We start from the raw sequence: 18,322 nt of genomic DNA on the forward strand, positions 1-18,322 counted from the left end.
GAAACACAAGACCAACAATTCATGCTGCCCTTTAGAAAGAAGATTTACTTCTGCAGCATTTCAAACAGAAAAATATAGTGTGAGTTCTTGTGTCAATACTTAATTTATTTTGTAACAAATAACTGGTGTATTACTTGCACTTCTTGTTTAATCCACAGTTGTGCTTTTCACGGGTTCTCCCTGCCCTAGAGGTTCTGTACTGGTTGGATTGGTTACAATATTTGCTATCTGAGGTTTCTATACACTTCAAGTTCTATAACAATGAAGATGTTTGGACCAATAAACAGCTTTCATTCCCCTCCAAATATCCCAAGTTATTTATTTTTTGGTTTTATGTTACCTCAGACTGAAGGGATTTCTAGTACCAGTAAAGAACAAACTGAAGACAGTACGAGCTGTAATGCATATAGCTTCTTTTTTTCTTTTTTAATCTATATTGCACCCGTGATAAAAATCAACAATGCCATTAAAATCAGGGCTAAGACTGCAGTCAAACTTTGATACTCCCACTGTTAGGAGTTAGGAATTACAGCAGCACAGAGCACACAAGACACACATCAGTATAAATGGAGCTGTGGATTACAGCATATGACATTGCAGCTTATTTGCAAACTGATTTCAGATTTCTGCAATGCAGATCCAAAGAATCAGAAGAGAAACTTTCTTTTACTCCTACAGTTTGAGTCTGATTCATTTTGGCAGTGATTGAGAGTTATCATAAGATGGCTGTTTGAGCATCCATGTAAAATAAGATGGATTTTGTTTCTTTACGTGGTGAGCCTATCTTTCATAACTGATGAGTGCCTGCAGCACAGAATAACTTCTCACAGATGATACAAACTGGTTCTGATGGGTGAATTTCTAAGTTTTTATAATACTGTAAAAGAAATTACTATTCTCCTCAAGCTCCATTCATGCATAACCTCAGAGGACTTCAGTTATGTTTCACCAGCAAATGTCATGGAAGCATTACTGTGCCTGTCGGATTAACCTGTCCCACCAAGGCCATACACGAAATGGAGAGGACAGAGCAGTGAGAAGTAACTACCTAATCTTCCATTTAGCTTTATGCTTAAGCCACCAGAAACAACAATGAATGTAAATTCTTACCATTTTAGTTTAAATAATATATTTCATGTGCTCTATCCCTATGTGGCCATGGTCTCATAATGCAGGTTTGGAAGGGCAGATCCAAGCCAGGCCCGACAGCACCCGCAGAATCAAGGTGCTTGAGCAAGTTGTTTTTTGTCTGCCCTTCAGTTTCTTCAGGACCACACCAAGGCCCAGATCTCACAGAGAAGTGCAGATTTACTAGATAGCTACACAGCCTTTATCCCAGCCCATTTCCTTATTTCATAAAGAACAAGACAAGGAACCAAGAACACTTGCAGCCCCAAAGAGACAGTCACCTCAAAGTGCAGCCCAGGCAGAGCTGAAGCAGAATGTCCACCAGCTCCAGGAAGGCACCATTTCCCAGATGTGAAATGATGGGTAAAGGAAGTTCATGACCACTGGCCCCATGCTCGCTGTGCCACAAGAGATAGAGACTCCAGGACAGGTCATGTTTGCTGTGCTACCTCCCTTCCCTCCTGGCACGACAGGGGAAGGAATGGGGTGGGGTATGAATATGAAACTATTTTTCCTAAGTCTTTTCACAGTACCTTCCATATGACTAATCCATGGCACCTCCATCCATCCTATGCTTCCATACTGTCTGAAGCACTTCTCTTCTGGAAGGAGAAAAGGAATGGGAAAGTTCTATGACATTTCTGAGTTTCAGAGATAACTTGTTGTAGCACATACTCTTTCTGCTACATTCAGATTTCAGAGGACAGAGAATTTCCAGCAAGCAGGGCCCCATTTTGCTCCCTTTGCTATGAGGGGGGAACTTTTGAAGGAAGAAAAATCTCATCTCTGCTCCTTAGAGGGAGCTAACCTCCTCTCCAGTGGAGGTGCACAATTATTTACAGGCCTTTTGCAATGCAAACTCTGGTAGGTAAATGCACACTGAAGGCTTTTAAGAATGAACATTATTGAACCACTGGGCTGACAACTCAAAGCAGCAATAGTCTGTTGTGTAAATACATGCACAGGGACTCTTCCAGATCCTCTTTTAACACTCTCAGCATGCAAAGAGAGTGCTTCAACACCCAGTGTGAGATGATCATCTCAGATTCTTTCGTTTAGAGCATTCCCCAAAGGTGGCCCTGGCCCATCTATTTTTTGGAACAATGTTCAGCAGTATGCACATTATGTCTGTAAAGAATGACGCCGTTACAGAATCACAAAAACAAGAAAGCCGTCTAATACACTCAGCCCAGAAGGAGACAAAACTATTTTTACCAGCCAGAAATAAATCTCAAACACAGTAGCTTTATAGATCTACTGAAAATACAGACATTGTCTCTGATACGTAATAGCTGTGCAGATGGAGAAATGTCCTTAGTGGTTTTTACTGCTTCTCTGGAAAAAGGGGCATGACTGTCCCTCGGCTGGGTTTGCTCACAGGCAGCCTGTGCCTCCCTCCTCTCCCTCCCCTTGCACACTGTCGTGGCTGGCAGTGGTCCCAGGAGACACGTGCCCTGCTGCTTTGCTGCGTTGCAGAAACAAACCCTGGTACAAAGACCCTGCAAGCAGCAAAAAACCTCGATATTTCTCCCCTCTGTTTGCCCCTTCAAACCAGACCTAAGCTAATTAGGCTTTGGAAATAGCACAAATTGCACAGGATTGTGGCCCTAGACAGCTCCAGTACTCCTGCCTCCTTGGTGCCTAAAAGGGCAGCCTAATTAATTGGCTTTATTGAGTCTCTTCCTGGGTGGAGGGTGTTGATGAATTAGCTAATAAAAACAGAAAAGAATCTAGCACTTACAGAAAATTACAATATCAGAAGTAGGCAGGGTGCTTTTTGTTACATGTCACAGCTCATCACAGAGAGCAGTGGTTGATATCTTTATTAGCTCTTAACTTGGTATACAGTCCTCTGTGAGTGCACATGTGTGTGTGTCTCCCTGGGCCCTGAGGAAAAGGAGGAAAGACCAGATGTGTAGAAGGTAATTTGAACACCTTAATATAGTACACAGTATTTCTGTATTCTATTGATTGGAAAACTCTGGTAAAATAGATGCTAGAGAGTTTTAAAGTATTTTACTATACATGGACAACTGTATGTTTTCCATGTATAGGAAACAGACAACTGCTTACAACTATTTGGAAACATCTTTGGAAAGAATTATATTTTCATGTTATTTTACAGAAATTATTTTTAAAAATACATATTTGTAAGTATTTGGCTTTTAAAAAGCTTTTACAGATTCTGATGGCATAATGAAGTCAAGCTGCAATCTTACAGGCAAGTACAGTATAAATGAAATAATGAAAACTAATTTCAACCATTTCCTGTAGAGCATAACTGGTAGAATATATCACCTCCAAATGCAAAAAGAAAATGATCAGGAAAGACTTTGCTTGTGTAAGACCCACCACAGAGCTAAAGGAAAGGGTACGTGCTGCTTTTGTAAAATGTCAGAAATCCATTTCACAGTGTTAATGATCTCTCAATGCCCACTTCATATTTAATCAGTGAGCTACGAACATAGTCTGTAAAAATAACCTGTGTTTGATTTCTATCATATCTGTATGTTGTTCAGTCGGGAGAATCAAATATAGATGAGAAAATTTCTAAAGTCTAAACAAAGTTTAGCTAAGCATACATGGAACTGTTCAGTGGGGTCAAAGAAAAACTGAGTATTCACTCCAGCTGTGAATTCATCCAGCTGTGTCATCTGCTCTGGTGCCATTTTAGCCTGTTATACAGCAAAAACCTTCCACATACATATCTGCTCCCATTCTGAATTTAGTTTACTAAGGTCCTTTGTACCAACCTTCACTGATTCCCATAAGAGCCAGTTCTATTCTTTTCAAAGGTTTTCCTATCTCTTTTATCAATCTATTTGTTTCTGCAAGTGAATTACTGCAAGCCTAAACTAAAACCACACCTGGTTCAGTAGACACTGTGCAAGCCTCTTCTTACAGCTCTGCAGATTTATTTCCATATTGACCTAATTAACATTTCTTCTGTTTAACTTTTCAGTGCCCATACAGCAAGATGAAGTTAGCTAAACACTGTGAAGGATCCATGTTAGCTCAGCCACTTGTTTCACCACTAAATTCAAGCAGGAACAAATCTCATATTTTGAAACAAAAAGACTTAAAAAATTTATGCTCTGCTTCTTTGAAGTATGTGAATTTGCTTAACAGAATTTGATAAGACAGTCTTATAAAACCAAAAGTTTCTGATAAAATAACCTTCTTATTCAGACTCTGTTCCCAGAAATGCAGTGGCTCCAATAACGTAAGTTTTAATATCAGTTCATGATGTGCTTGCCCCCCTCCTTCTTTTTTTACAAATTTTTGGAACCTCTTTTTAAAGCTTAAGATTTAATCTGTAAATTATTTTTAAACAGAACTGTGGTGATTGATGCAATATTGGAGACTGCATGGATTTTAGGATTTTTCTTTTGTGAGTTGTTGTCTTAGAGCAGCATCTAGTGGCATAACAGCTCTGCACCCTCCCTCAAAATAATTTGTGATGCAAGAGGTGTCACTATGATAATTACCTACGACAGTTTTACATACGCACTCTCTCTGCAGGAGGCATTATCCCCAGCCATTCTGAGCTACCTCTTCCACACATCTGCAGAATTTTTATTATATTCAGAGTGTAATCATTAAAAATCTGAACTTAGACCCTCAAGGTTACAAGAGGAACAGTTAAGCACATTACCTTGCTTTTCTCAGCTGCACCTATGTAAAAACTCTACTTCTTTTGTCTTAGTTCATCCAGAAGTGTTTTCTGAATAAATTTCTGCATTCAAAAGGAAAAATATACATTAACATTCTTTCCTGATACAGCATTCAATTTCTGTATTTGTACAGCTAGGAACTAAAGATTTGTCACCCTGACTGAAGCAGTTAATTGTTACTTATTTTGTGGTCTCCTTGATTTCAATAGGAATCAATCCTATTCAACTGATTTCACATTGAATCAATTTCAATTATGTACTTAGGGAGTTGTAGTTGAACCTGAGAGTATTGTGGCAAAATTGCTTTGGTCTCTTTGAGTTGTTTTCCAAGCACCCTTAGAACAAAACCACGCTGTAAGTTATTCTGGTTTAGTCTATACTCTCTGAAGAAGAAAGAAATGATTATGGTTTAGACATATTCAAGTACCACTCAGGAACTAAAATCTAAGGGAATATTATTTAATTGCATTTTCTGCAATTAAATAGAATGCCAATTTAATAAAATTTCTATTTACATTTACAGTAGTTTGACACAAAAAATAAGTTCAATATCTGACAATTAACAAAAAATATCACTTATTTAAATAAATAAAATTTAAATTAAGGAATAGTGGTGTATAGATGTAATACATCATTTACATTTATTTGCAAATTAACACCTCTTTAATTAACAACAAAAAATATTATTTCTGAAGAAAATAATTTGAAGGAAAAAAAGAACAACAATGAAAGACTGAAGCTATTAATAAGACTGTTTTGCTCATGACAGAAATTGGGCTGAAAACACTTTGTGTATAAATTCCTGCCTAAATGTGTTATATATACTGTTTTTAATAACAATTTTTTTTGTTACTTTTTAAGTTTCTTCAGCTCAAACTGGGCCCAAAAAACTATTAAGAGTACATCTATGTGTTTAATTCAGACTAAAGAACCCACTACAAACATCACACCTGAGAAACACCGGACAGTGTCTAAAGGGGGGAAAAGAGGTGCAAAAAAGTACCACACCTACATAAACCCTCAAAAATAAAGAGAAGGCTGCAGATCTATTCCTCCACTATAGGATGTCAAGTGAGCAATGCAACCCCAGATGATATCAGGGAAGGTGAGCTGAGCTCATTTGCTTCACTGGCAAGCCCAGTTTTGATGGGCACTCCTCAAGAATAAACAAGGCTTTCATTGTAAATTTATCAGAATTGCTAAATAAATAAGATTTTTAAAATACAATATTTTGTTGAATCCAGAACAGATCCAATTATAAACTCTGTGTCCTCCACATCATTCTGGCACGGTACATGATTTCTGTGAAGCTTGGGAAAAGATGTTCAGTTCCAGCTGGGGCACATATTTAAAGACTGGCAATAAATCTGTCCTGTGATGAAAGGCATTATTGATACCACAAATTTCTAGCCACGTAATTTAAACAACTGTTTGTTCTCAAGTCTGACCAATAGGCAGTGGAGAGAGAAACAGGTGGGTTTTTTTCTGAAGGTGATTCAGACTATGTAAATCAGAGCTCTCTAAAGAGCATAACTATAGGAAGAGTTAGGATAATAAGTTGGTCATATCTGCTGCCTAAGACTGGATTATGTGAATACTTCCTTAATTTTTTTTTTTTAATATGAATTCAGCTGTTCATTATGAGCTATTGTACTTCTACAATTTGAAGTGTAAAACTTGGTTAGATTTGAAACATTTCCTTTTCCTCCTATCTGGACAAAAAAGTAGGATTTACTTCACATATTTAAATAGGATTCTTTTATAACCCAAAGGCAGAAAGGCAGCTGAATGGATTCTGCTGAATCCAAATAGTCGCTCAAGCATGAAAAGCTATGTCATAAAGGTCAGTGTTACAGGAATTAATGGAAGTACAATAACAGAATTTTTATAACAGAAATTGATCTGAAGTCTCCTGGTGACTTCCCTGTAAAGCAGTAGGTTGAAGCTCTTTTCAGATATAACTCTATTTAAATACGTACTGAGAGTAAGCACCTTCAGAAGTTGAATTACTGGGTCTGACAAATTTGTAGATTATAAGCATATGGATAAAGACAGCTTGAGAATATGTAACTACTACAGCTAATTGTGTTCAGAAGTCTGTCTGCCAAGTATTATGTTACAATTGCTTCACCTATTCAATAACTTATTGAAAGAGGAAAGAATATCTAATCACTTGTAGTGTCTCTGAGAGAATTCACTAAATTGCAACCTTAACATTATAAATGTAGTATTGCATCATTCTTCTCAAGATCACTGTCATTAGCTTAGTTTTTTATCTGTGTTCATTTTGGTTCTCACAGTTAGTACCACAAGAAAGAGATTAAAAAAGCTCAAGCCCCTTAGATCTTGTGGTATAAAAATTAACTTCCTTATGTTGTCCTGTGTCACGGTTTACTAATCTGATAACACCACTTTCAACATTTGAAGCCTAAGCAATAGGCATGTTTTGTTAGAGTTTTGCTAAACGGAATAAATTATAAAAGTGGTATGTTATTGATTTTCACAGTAGGATTCTGATGGTTCTCAGAAGAACTATATTGCATCAAAACCATCCATTAGCTAAGAATATTGTTATGTATTTAGTGACAATTAACATGTAGCAAATGAAAAATAGCCCTGATTTACTGAGACGGTTAAGACTCAATAGTGGAAGGTATTGAGATACTCCCAATGATTTCCAGCTGCACTTTACATGAAAAAGCACCTATTAATAGTCTTGTAAGTTTTGCATACCATGGTACAACACTATAATTATATATCCTTTTCACAGAAATCCTTTTAGGAGTTTATATTTCTTCATAATTTTTTTTAAAAACCACCAAAAACAAAAGACATTCTCAACTAAACTGTGACAAGACCAAACAACTCCCATGACTGTGGTTACAAGTCATTGTAAGGCCAGCTGATGTAAATTTCACATTTCAATCTGACATGGAAAACAGGGTAGCAGAAGTTCTCATTGGCTGAAGGGCTAATGGAGAAAAAAACAAAAAGCAGAATTTTTGAGTGCATAGATACGCTTTCTGATGGCTGAGCTATTTGCAGAATTACAGAAAGAGAGCTGTATTCTGTCAGAATGCTGTTGAGGAAATCACTGATACACAGGGCATTTTAGTGCACAACTTGAAATGCCTTGAAAGTTTACATTTTTCCAACAGTAATATATTTCTGCTTCATTGGATTCCCCACATTACACACCTAATATCAGGAGGCATTTTTGATATCCTGTTCTACACAGCCCTTTCGCAAATAGGCAATCATGAGCCTGCATCACATCCTACATCTTGAAGTCCAAGCACTCACTGCAAATTATGGAGTCCTCCTTAACCAAACCTTCACTCATTACTTGGTCAGGAGAGAGACTGTTTCAGGGATCAGCCCTGAAAGAATTGCCCAGTTATGATCTTTGTAAAATATGATCGTAAGTTGTTTCACTAAGCATGGAGATTTTACTGTTAATGACAGATAGGTGAGGAAATTCTCATGCACTAAGACAAAGTTATAAATTTATGTCACCATCTGATGGTTTAATTTGAAAAAATCTATTAATATAATGTGGGTCAACTAAGTGCAAATAATTATTTATCATGTGATCTCATTTAAAACTGCACACTGTATAAAATCAACTGCCCAGTAGAATACATATATATAGAGTCACCTGTTGGCTCTTAAATGCAGAGTGTTTGCATGCATATGTATACACCGAGAGAGAGAGAGAGAGAGAGCGCGTAGAAAATGTCACAGAGCTATTTCTTTATAAAAAGGATGTGTTATTATTTGGCTTGATCTGGTTATTTTTGTTCAACAGACTAAGGCAGACAAATATTCTGCATTTGTAGAAATCCTAACAGTGTAAAGTGACATTGAATAGGTCTGAAAGCCATCTACTCAGTTCCTACTCTCATGGCAACGCTTTATAAAAGGTTGAGTTTCATCAGCTCCTGAATTGGAAAGATTGATTTGCTTGTCATGTCGAACAGAGTCTAACACAAGTTTAAGGAACAATTGACCCTGAGCAGATCTGCAGCAAATTCTTCTGGGCACCAAGCAGAAGGCAGCTGAAGATTTTCAAGATAACTCAAATTGTCTCAGTTATGAAAAAAAGCAACACAGCTCACTGTGGACTGACTTGAGAGGATTTTCATAATTACGACTAAGAGAAAAGCTTCTTTAAAGCTGCATTTGCATAAATACAGTTAAATCTCCACTTGGATATGCTTGGCAGGAAAAAAAGTCAATACAGATTTGGGATTGTATTGTCTTCATTCTTATTTCCACTTCTAAATACAGTTGTTCTAACTTAATTCACACTGGGATTCTTGCTGAAAGAAAGAAAAGGGGAAATGAATTGGTGCTGGCATCCCAGGGCAGATGTGCATGGTGGCTGCACATCCCTGGCAGCACTTAATGATGCCCAGTCACGCATCTCAGGCTGCAACACTGGCAGGGTGAGAGAAATGCATCCCTGAGGGATGCATTTAGGCCCTACAACACTCATAAGAATTAAGGTGCTGTCTGCTTGCACCTCTCTGTCCATGAATATCTATAAATCCCAATTCTAGAGTAACTACCTCCTAAAAAAGAAAACCTCAGTTTTCAGTTGCTAAACATAGTAGTAGGCTTGAAAGTCTGTTTCTGACTACCCACTTTTCAGACAGTTTCAGCTTTTTAATTCCTGGATAGGCAGAGACCCCATCCTATGTATCTGTGCTGAATACCCTCACGTGTCATCCCAGACATTTCCAAAGTCTTTAAAAGCAATTAAAGCTAGGAAGGAAAATAACAGCTCCAAGATGGTGCGCACTCCTCTGTGATACATTTATTTCAAGGATCCTGGCTAGCAATCCCTGAAAGAATTACAATTGGATTTTTGTACAATTGGATTAGGGTGAGCTGCAAAATATTTTTTCAGATAGAAATACACAGTTAAACTGAAATTTGAAAACATGTCCACATCTATGAGATTTTCACTTGGAGTAAACTCAAATGAAAATTGTATCAGTAAAGTTGAAATTAGTGCACTTAGGTTTGCTCATAAGAGAATACTTGTTATACTTGTTATATCATAATATAATACTTGTTATATATATATATAAATATATATATAAACAGTCGTCATATGCATTCTGGGTTTTTTATGCAGGTTATACACTTATGTAAATTATGGCTCTTTTATTTTAATCAATTCATAATGTTATATAATTTCAACATATTTCATTCACAAAACATTCTGATAGCCCCAATCCAATGCAATTTTTTTACATGAAGGCCAAAATATTATTTAAAATGGCTGAATTGCCTATAAACTGTAATCCCAGCTTCCGATGATTTCAGGCAAGTGAGAAAATCAATAGTTAAAGAAATGTCATTTGATTATCATTGTATTTATTGCATCTCAAAAGAAAGTGGGTTGTTCAGATCTGATGGCTCAGTAAAACACAGCAAGCTGAGGAGCACTGCCTGAGCTATAAAAAGCAGCAGCTCCTGCAGGCCAGGCTCTGCTGCACGTGGGTCACCCTGAAGAACACACTGCCAACTGCAGCTGTTGACTGGCACCACAGATGTCCATTGCAGACTGCCTAAAACATTTTAACTGCTCATTAAGTCCATTAAACTCGGGAGGTGAGGTGACAGTCATATGTACACAGCAGCAGTGTAAATTAAACATGCAAGTCACATGCTTCTATTTTCAGACGATTATTTCAAATTTGGCCAATAAAGAATGAGTGCTTTTACATCAACAGATTCCAAGGTTGAGCTGCTTTATAGCATGCAAACCCAATCACCTCAACTGGCTGTGTTCCCACTGGCAAAGCAAAAAGCTGGCCATTAAACTGCTATATAAAGTGATAGCGTGGCTATTGGCAATGTTCAAGTTAAGGTTGTGTCAGCAATAGCTTTTCCATTACAAATTCACATTTTTCACGGGTTTTATGCCTTGAGGTAAAATCCAATTGTAATTCTTCATTCAGTGTCTCAACTTGGCTGTGAGGTTTTTTGCATCCATCATGTTGCACCCATGGTATTTTTTTTTTCACTGATTCATTCTCAGTACTAAGCACAAAATACTACGAAATGGGCACAAGGAATCACAGCAAAAGGGAACAAGCAAAGTCTCTGCCATTTTTCTGAAAAAAGAAACAGGAAAGAGGCCTCCAACTCCCTGCCAGCAAAACTTCCCTTTTCACCTCAGGGTATCCTCTCCCATGCATCATGTATTCTAAGCTAAAACCACAGTGGAGATAAAATCTGCACCCTTGTGCACAGTTACCTAGTGCAATGCTTTCACTTGTATTTTTACCTCAGGCTACCTGAAATACATAGTACCCTGAGGTGAAACACAGCTATTGTGGTAATCAAGAAAAGCCCTAACAGAGATCCTAATCCTGCCAACAGTTAAAGGTAATTTTCAAAGAGGCAGTAATAGCCTGACATCAGGAGCTGTGCATGCAGAAAACATCACACTCCCTAGAGTTATAACTGTGGCATTTTCCCTTATACCCAATTTTAGAGATGCCAGATATCTGTTAGCATGCCAAGCAGCCACCTGTGAAAAGCTGGCTGTGAGAAGGGCACCTGGAACAGCACATTTTTCGATTTCTTGTTTCAACTTAGATGGTCTTTACCTGTGCTGAGCAGGCATTGTAACATTCTCAGATGGTGTTTATTCAGAAGTCAGTACTGGATTTGATAAATAAGAACATTTACATAAGAACAAAATATAACATTTATATATATATATATGAAAAAAAAACCTTAAGTGAAAAGGACGAATGAGAGGAAAGTAAAGTCTCTATTTCTCTCATTTCCTGCCACTTCCCACTGTCTAACCAGCTTCTCTGCAGCACCCATGGTTTTTCTGGGGCTGTCGTACTTCAGCACAAAACTGGCAGGAGCACGTGTAGGTAAAAAAGCCACATGGGTTTTCTTTGTCACCTTGCATCTATACTTGAGTTATCAGTGTGCTATGGCCCTAAAGAGAGTCCTCTGAACACAGGCTGCTGGTACACTGTGGTGCAGGCACAGCGTACACACTGTGCCCCCACAGACACAAACATAAATAGTTATGGAGGAAGGCAACACAATCAGAGGCATCACTTTGAGTCTGAAGTTCTAGTCCTTGCAATAGCTTATGCTTATTCAAACCACTTCTTCAAAGTTACAGAAAAAACTACTGGATAATTCTTTTGTCAGCATGTTTTTAATGAGAAAATGTGATCATTGAGCATCTCCTGTAAGTAATATTTTAAATTTGATAACAATTGTTTGGGTTTTTTTATTTAATTCCCACCACAAAAAAAACCCCAAACCATCATATTTTGCTTTGAGTTGATGACTCCAATGAAAGCACTTCATTTCTTTTTTAAAGCTGTGGCTTAGCATCAATATACAGCTTCATACAGCCAAGTTCTACCACGGTGTACATATTGGTGCAGGTCTCCATTTCTCTTTTCATCTTCTACAAATAAATGTTTCTGGAGCAAAGACATGAAAGTCTGGCCCAGTGAATATAAAGAAATTATTCAGAGAGAAACAAGTCCAGAGACAAGAAAGAGACTGAGTCTGTAGCTGAGAGGTTTGTGCTGAGAAGGAATTGAAAAGAAGAAAGCAGAACCCGAGCAGATCAGTTCAGCATTTTTCTGCACAGACTGTTGCTGAACTTTGACAGCACAGTTAGCATTGCCCACTGTGAGAAGGACACCCTGAAGCCACTTATAAATTAAAGACTTGACCTTCCAGCATGTATTCTTGTATGCTGTATATACCAGCTGCCTTAAGTCCTCAAGAGCTATAGTGGCATTCTTTGCTGTTCTGAAAGATGTTATGCAGTGTTGCTTTCTGCTTTAATTACTTCAATTATTTAAGGGTAGCATCAGCAACATTCAAGACACATTTAAATAAGAATTTTCATTGTGAACAGGACAAAGTATTTAATGGGAATGCTATCAGTACAGCAAACAAATATCCTGACCTTGAAAATTTTCAAAGCCGATGGATACAAGACTGAATACAAATATTTATTTAGTTGAAAATTTGCTGCACTTGGCTTTATCATTCTGAGTTACCCACATTTCAATTTTAGTAAATATGCTCAGAAACCATGGTTTGTGACAGAAAGGAGACTAGTGGATATCGTTGCCATGGAAACAAAAACATTTTTCTTCTGCTCCAAAAATGTGGTCTATTAGGGACCAGAGAGGGAAAAAAATAATATGTGTATATAATTAATTTTAGTCTCTGCCATGATTTCCAAAGCTTGTTTCCATTAGTGTTTTCAGAAACAGAGATACTTTACCACAGTAGGATTTTTTACAGGCAGTGAGGTAGTCCTGTGCTAATGCAATGAAGCAAACGTGCATTTCTCCTTGCTATTTCCCATGCTTCGGTAGGAATTTTATTTCCTCACTTGCTGTTGCATTGGATAAGACATTCAGACAGGATTTAGATCTGCATTTTATATTTGGAATTTGGAGTGATTTCCTTTTGATGTATTGCTGTTAACAAGCCAAATAAAAACAAGGGATACTTTCTATAAGCTGACAATATGTTAAAATGTGGGTGATCATTGTTTATTCCATAAAAGCTTTGTCAGCAAATTCCTTCTCAGACTGAGCTCCTTCCTTTGTTCTACACACAGATGGACCCTGAACTTTAATTCCAGTAGCAAAGCTCTAATTTTCTTCAAAACTTCTGTGAGTTCTGACATTCAACAAGATAACAGTTTTGCCCTCAGTCTGGACACAACTACAATCCCCCTCACATACTTCAACGTGCAAAAAGCATTTAAGCAGTACTTTTACTTAGGCATTGTCTTTCTCAGCTTGATTTTTGTGCAAGAGAAGAGCTTTTTTTTTTTTATTAACAAATAAACATATTCTTATGAAACTTTCAACTTTATTGTTTCATTCATGTAAAAGATGCACTTCATTGGGTGGGGAAGAACACTGGAGTATTCAAATATTCTCTACTATTTCAGTTGCCTCTGTTTATAAAGTAGTAGATACTTTGTACTCCTCTTGTCTTTCAAGAGTATATTGTAGGTAATTATGTGATTTCTCATTAGCTTTTTGTTGATTTGAGCTTATTTGGTGCAGTCACTTGTGATTCTGAAACACACGCTCCATCATCTCTTTGATTTTTTCCTAATTAATTGAAGAGTCTGATCAACCACTTCCAGCTAGTTTTTAAGTACCCTCAATTATTTTTTGTTTGGGAATTGATTTAGAGTTGAAACATGTCTCAACCTAATTGTAAGACATAACACCACAAAACTCTATGAATTAAAAAATATTAATGCATACTTAACCTCTATTCTAGATACCAATATTTATACACACAGTCAGGATGCTGCAACAGGCTGAAATGAAAAAGCAGCAACCATGTAGTTTATCCAAATTCTGTTTTTCTCTAGTAAAATTTGAATCAGCCCAAGAAATATATCTCATTCAGACTAGTTGTTCAGCATCTTTTTCAATAACAGAACTTTCTAGATGACCTTTATGCCAGCAGAGGTTGGGCTTCTAGCTGGTATTACTTGATAAACATTCAGTGTGAGGTATTTCTCCAAAATTTTTGACTTCTGTTTCAATTTTTTAAAAAAGTACCACATGCTTTTAATTTCTCATGTTTGACGCTAAAATGACACATGATAAAATTGTCAAGTTATGCAAATGAGCACTATTTTCTATTCCGGCAGACCATAAATTTTCATATGAGAGAAAAGGGGTTAGAAACAGTAGGGTTTTTTGAACATTAAGTGGTGTAGTTTTTAAGTACCATTTTAAGTACTTCCATCCCTGAAGTTGAGCCACCTCTGAGTATCAAAAATCCAGCATCAGAAAACAACAACAACAACAGAGGCTGGAAGGGAAGAAAAGGAGAGAGAAAATCTGTGTGTGACCTTTGGTGGTTTTAAGACACATTTAGAATATTGTACCTTCATCAATGATTAAAAGTGTCTCTCTTTTAAAATGTATTGAACTCTCATTTTTATGTGGACAGTTACTGCCATAGAAAATTCAACCTCTCATTGAGAAAAAGGTGTGTCATAAGAATGGAGAAGCCATTCAAACAGTAAAACCAATGCACATGCAAATCATTTGCCAACTCGTTGAAAGAGATTGACAATTGGAAGTGTAAACCCATTGGGTCTGCATTTCCCAAAATAACAAATGTTGGCAGATGTTCAGCTGGCACTGACAGTTCAGGTAACCATTGCTGTGGGAGGACAGGTGCTCCCTGAAAACTGGGCACTTCTAAAACAATTTGAAAGAGACACTCAAATATTGAGGTGCCCAAAATGTTTAACTCAGTTGCAAAGAGAGATTTTTACCTCTTTCCCAAGTCTTTCACTCTTTCTTCTTTGCATGTGTCTTTTCTTCCTTGCTCTTAAAAGGACATGTCACAATATTGGACTAGAATAACAGGTATATATACACGTATTAATTGTATACATACATCAATGAACAGGTTAATTTTTAGATGCTATTTTGAATGCATCTTTCCTTTTTTTTTGGTTAAGGATCTTCAGGAGCTTTTCATTGCATATATTTACACATAGAAAAGACACTGCAATGGAAAATGCAACGTTGATTCTGCCATATTTGAGAGTTCTGGCCACATACCAAGAGGCTTCATTTTGATGCGGGGAGGAGAGGAAGGAGTGAAATGAAGAGCAAACATGGTCCACTTCTTTGAACATGATCCTCCGGGAAGGCTGAAAGATGAGTGTAGGAAGCCTGGGAGCTCTGGGTCTTTGGATGGGCAATGACAAGAACATACTGGATAAGGGAAAGAGACTATTTTTTTCCTTTTTTGGCTTGTTCTGTACTTTCCAGCAGCAGATAGATTCCTGCAGACAGTTCATTGAAAACCTTGTGATGATTTGCCATAACTGTCTTAGTCTCTAAAAATTCAAACTGTAAATTAGACAGAAAGTAGAATGCAACTAAGGTATCCAGCCTCTGCAGGCCTGCATTGGCAGGCACTTTAAAGCAGCTGGGTCTCACATTGTAGAAAGGGATTTTTGACATTTTCATTCTACAAAGCTGTATCAGTGAGTAATCTAGAGCAGTCTAAGGCCATTTTGAGCCTGCCCCCACTGGGCAGGTTTCTGGGTGCCCAGAGCTATACTGCATCCTCCTGGTGCGCAACACAGGCAAGGCACTTAGCCCGGGTGGTAACAGAGGGATTGTTGTTACCAGAGCTTAGCTCTGTTAAGCTGAAATTTCAGAGCATTATTTACTTACATAGAAACACTGTGCATAGAAACATATAAGATCTCATGTTGACTGCCTTCTAGCCATGACCACGTTGACTCCAGGAAAGCTGTGAAAACAGGGAAAGTTACTCAGCTGAGGAAGAAGCTGGTGATGGTAATCATGTGCATGCTTTGCTTCTGTGTACATTTTAAGCACCTTCTAATCTTACTTTAGAGTAGAGCAGGGATTACATATGGTTTTGTTCACAGGCATAATATTATCAGTCTGTGGAAAAGCACTGCAGACTGAAAACTACATTAGGCTGTAGAAATTTCTGAGCGAACTTTAAAGAAGCAACTTGGGTATCAGAAGCAGCTGGTGTGGCCACCCAGTGCTCAGTGCAGGCTAATTCAATCTGTTTAATTGTGTGTAGCTGGCACAAAAAGCAAAGCTAGATTTTATCAGATAAATCTAAATGCTTCTTAATGACTTGTGCTTTCATCAGTGTTTTCTCTATGCCTTGTTCTTTGTGAGAAGTACTTAGCAGTTATATAGTCCTTCAGAGAGAGGGCTGACAGCAGCTGAGAAGTAATCTCATAGAGCAGTGACACAGATATCTTTCATGTTATACATTCAGGCCCAAATTCCACACATTCATGACAGAATTTACTTGTTTTGAGATACAACATGACAGGAAAAATCAGTTTAATTTTTTTTACTTCAAATAATTAAAGAAAAATTGTCCATCCAAGAATCGCACCTGAGTTTCACCATGTTCTACAAAGGAAAGGTTGGCTTACTGGACTTGACCCTCACTGCTTGCCCATTGTGTCTGGCTGCTCCACTCCCAAACACACTCATGCTGCCTGCAGGAGTCGTGCTCTCAGCTGTATTATTTGTGTGAAGGGACTGGTGGCAAACAGCTGCAGAGAGCAGGGTGGCAGTGAACACGCTTCCCAAAGTGGCAGCGATGCCACATGGAGCATTTTCCTGCGAGTTGTTGGCAGGCAGTGCAAGGAGCCAGGCATGGCTGCCTGCCGCAGGGCCTGCCCACCCTCATCCTGCAAGCAGAGGAAAGCTAGAGAGGAATGCATTGCCCAGAGCAGGAATGCATGCCCCATCCCTGGAAGTGTTCCCAGCCAATTTGGCCAGGGCTTCAAGCGAGCTGGCCCAGTGCAAAGTATCCCTGCCCAAGATGGCCATGGAGGGGATTTGGAACTACATGATTTTTAAGGTCTCTTCCAACCCAAACCATTCCATGGTTCTGTGATTCTGTGCTGCTCCTCCCACCCACCATTCCATCTCTTTCCCTGGCTCAGAGGCCTGGGATTTGGAACCAGTCCCTCTGTAACATCAGCCCAGGATCTGAGGGCGCTGTGGGCAATAAGCAGGAACTGTGGCAGTGGCCATTCTGAGAGCGAGGAGCCCTCATTTCTTGCAGCCAACATGTCACAGCAGTGATGTATTTGCTGTGCCTTCTCACCCTCCTGGCCATGTGTGGGCCTATGCTGGGCACATGGGACATGTGGATAAGTGGCCCCAAGCTCTGGAAAAGAGCTTGGCTGATATTTAGGGGTTTCTCTGGCAGGTGCCTGTGTGTGTCCCCTGGTCATACCACATGGAGAAGCCGGAGTTCCTTGCCAGCACCCAGGTGCTGGGGTGAACATGCCACAAGTTTCTCTTGGCCTGCTCTAGTGCCAGGAGGGTAGGGCAGAGAGCTGATCTTGAGCCTGAGCAGCAGCAAGCCATCAAGCAGGACAGTGATGGCTTTCTGCTTACAGAAGGACCTGTGGAATCCATGGCTGATGAGCATAGCCCCATGGCTTATGACTAGGCCGTGACACACACTGTGGGTTGCAAAGGCCCCAGCCAGGAGCCTTGTCTTGGCTCATCAGCATCCCTGGCTACCAGACAAGTGGTGTATGTGCAGGAGGTCCCTCATCAGCACATAGGGGGTCCTAACAGCAGCCCACCTCTTGAGGCGAATGCTCCATGTGTGGAGACACGAGGCTTGATTCCATTTTCTCAGAAGGCTGATTTATTGTCTTATATATTATATTAAAATACTACATTAAAACTATACTAAAAGAACAGAAAAGATGATCAGAAGGCTACAAAGAACAAGAATAGAATAGAATGCATAACAAAAATCCTGTGATTGCTCACAGCCTCGGCACAGGTGGCTGTGTTTGGTCATCAATTGAAAGCAATCCACATGGACCAATGGAAAATGCACCTGTTGCATTCCACAGCAGCAGATAGTTATTGTTTACATTTCTTTCCTGAGGCCCTCAGATCTCAGGAGGGAAAAATCCTAGG

General features: G+C 38.7%; 1 long non-coding RNA gene across 1 annotated transcript; it reads right to left on the reverse strand.

Annotated features, from left to right (window-relative positions):
* Window positions 1-1,643: 1,643 nt before the first annotated feature.
* LOC135298044 (uncharacterized) lies at window positions 1,644-17,899 on the reverse strand. The gene is made up of 5 exons (XR_010360012.1): window positions 17,619-17,899; window positions 16,052-16,130; window positions 4,784-4,864; window positions 2,870-3,015; window positions 1,644-1,730 (listed from the first exon to the last, which is right to left on the reverse strand). It is a non-coding gene; the product is annotated as an uncharacterized LOC135298044 (long non-coding RNA).
* Between the last annotated feature and the right edge of the window lie 423 nt (window positions 17,900-18,322).

This window comes from Passer domesticus, chromosome 3 (assembly GCF_036417665.1).
Source record: "Passer domesticus isolate bPasDom1 chromosome 3, bPasDom1.hap1, whole genome shotgun sequence".
Lineage (NCBI taxonomy): Eukaryota > Metazoa > Chordata > Aves > Passeriformes > Passeridae > Passer > Passer domesticus.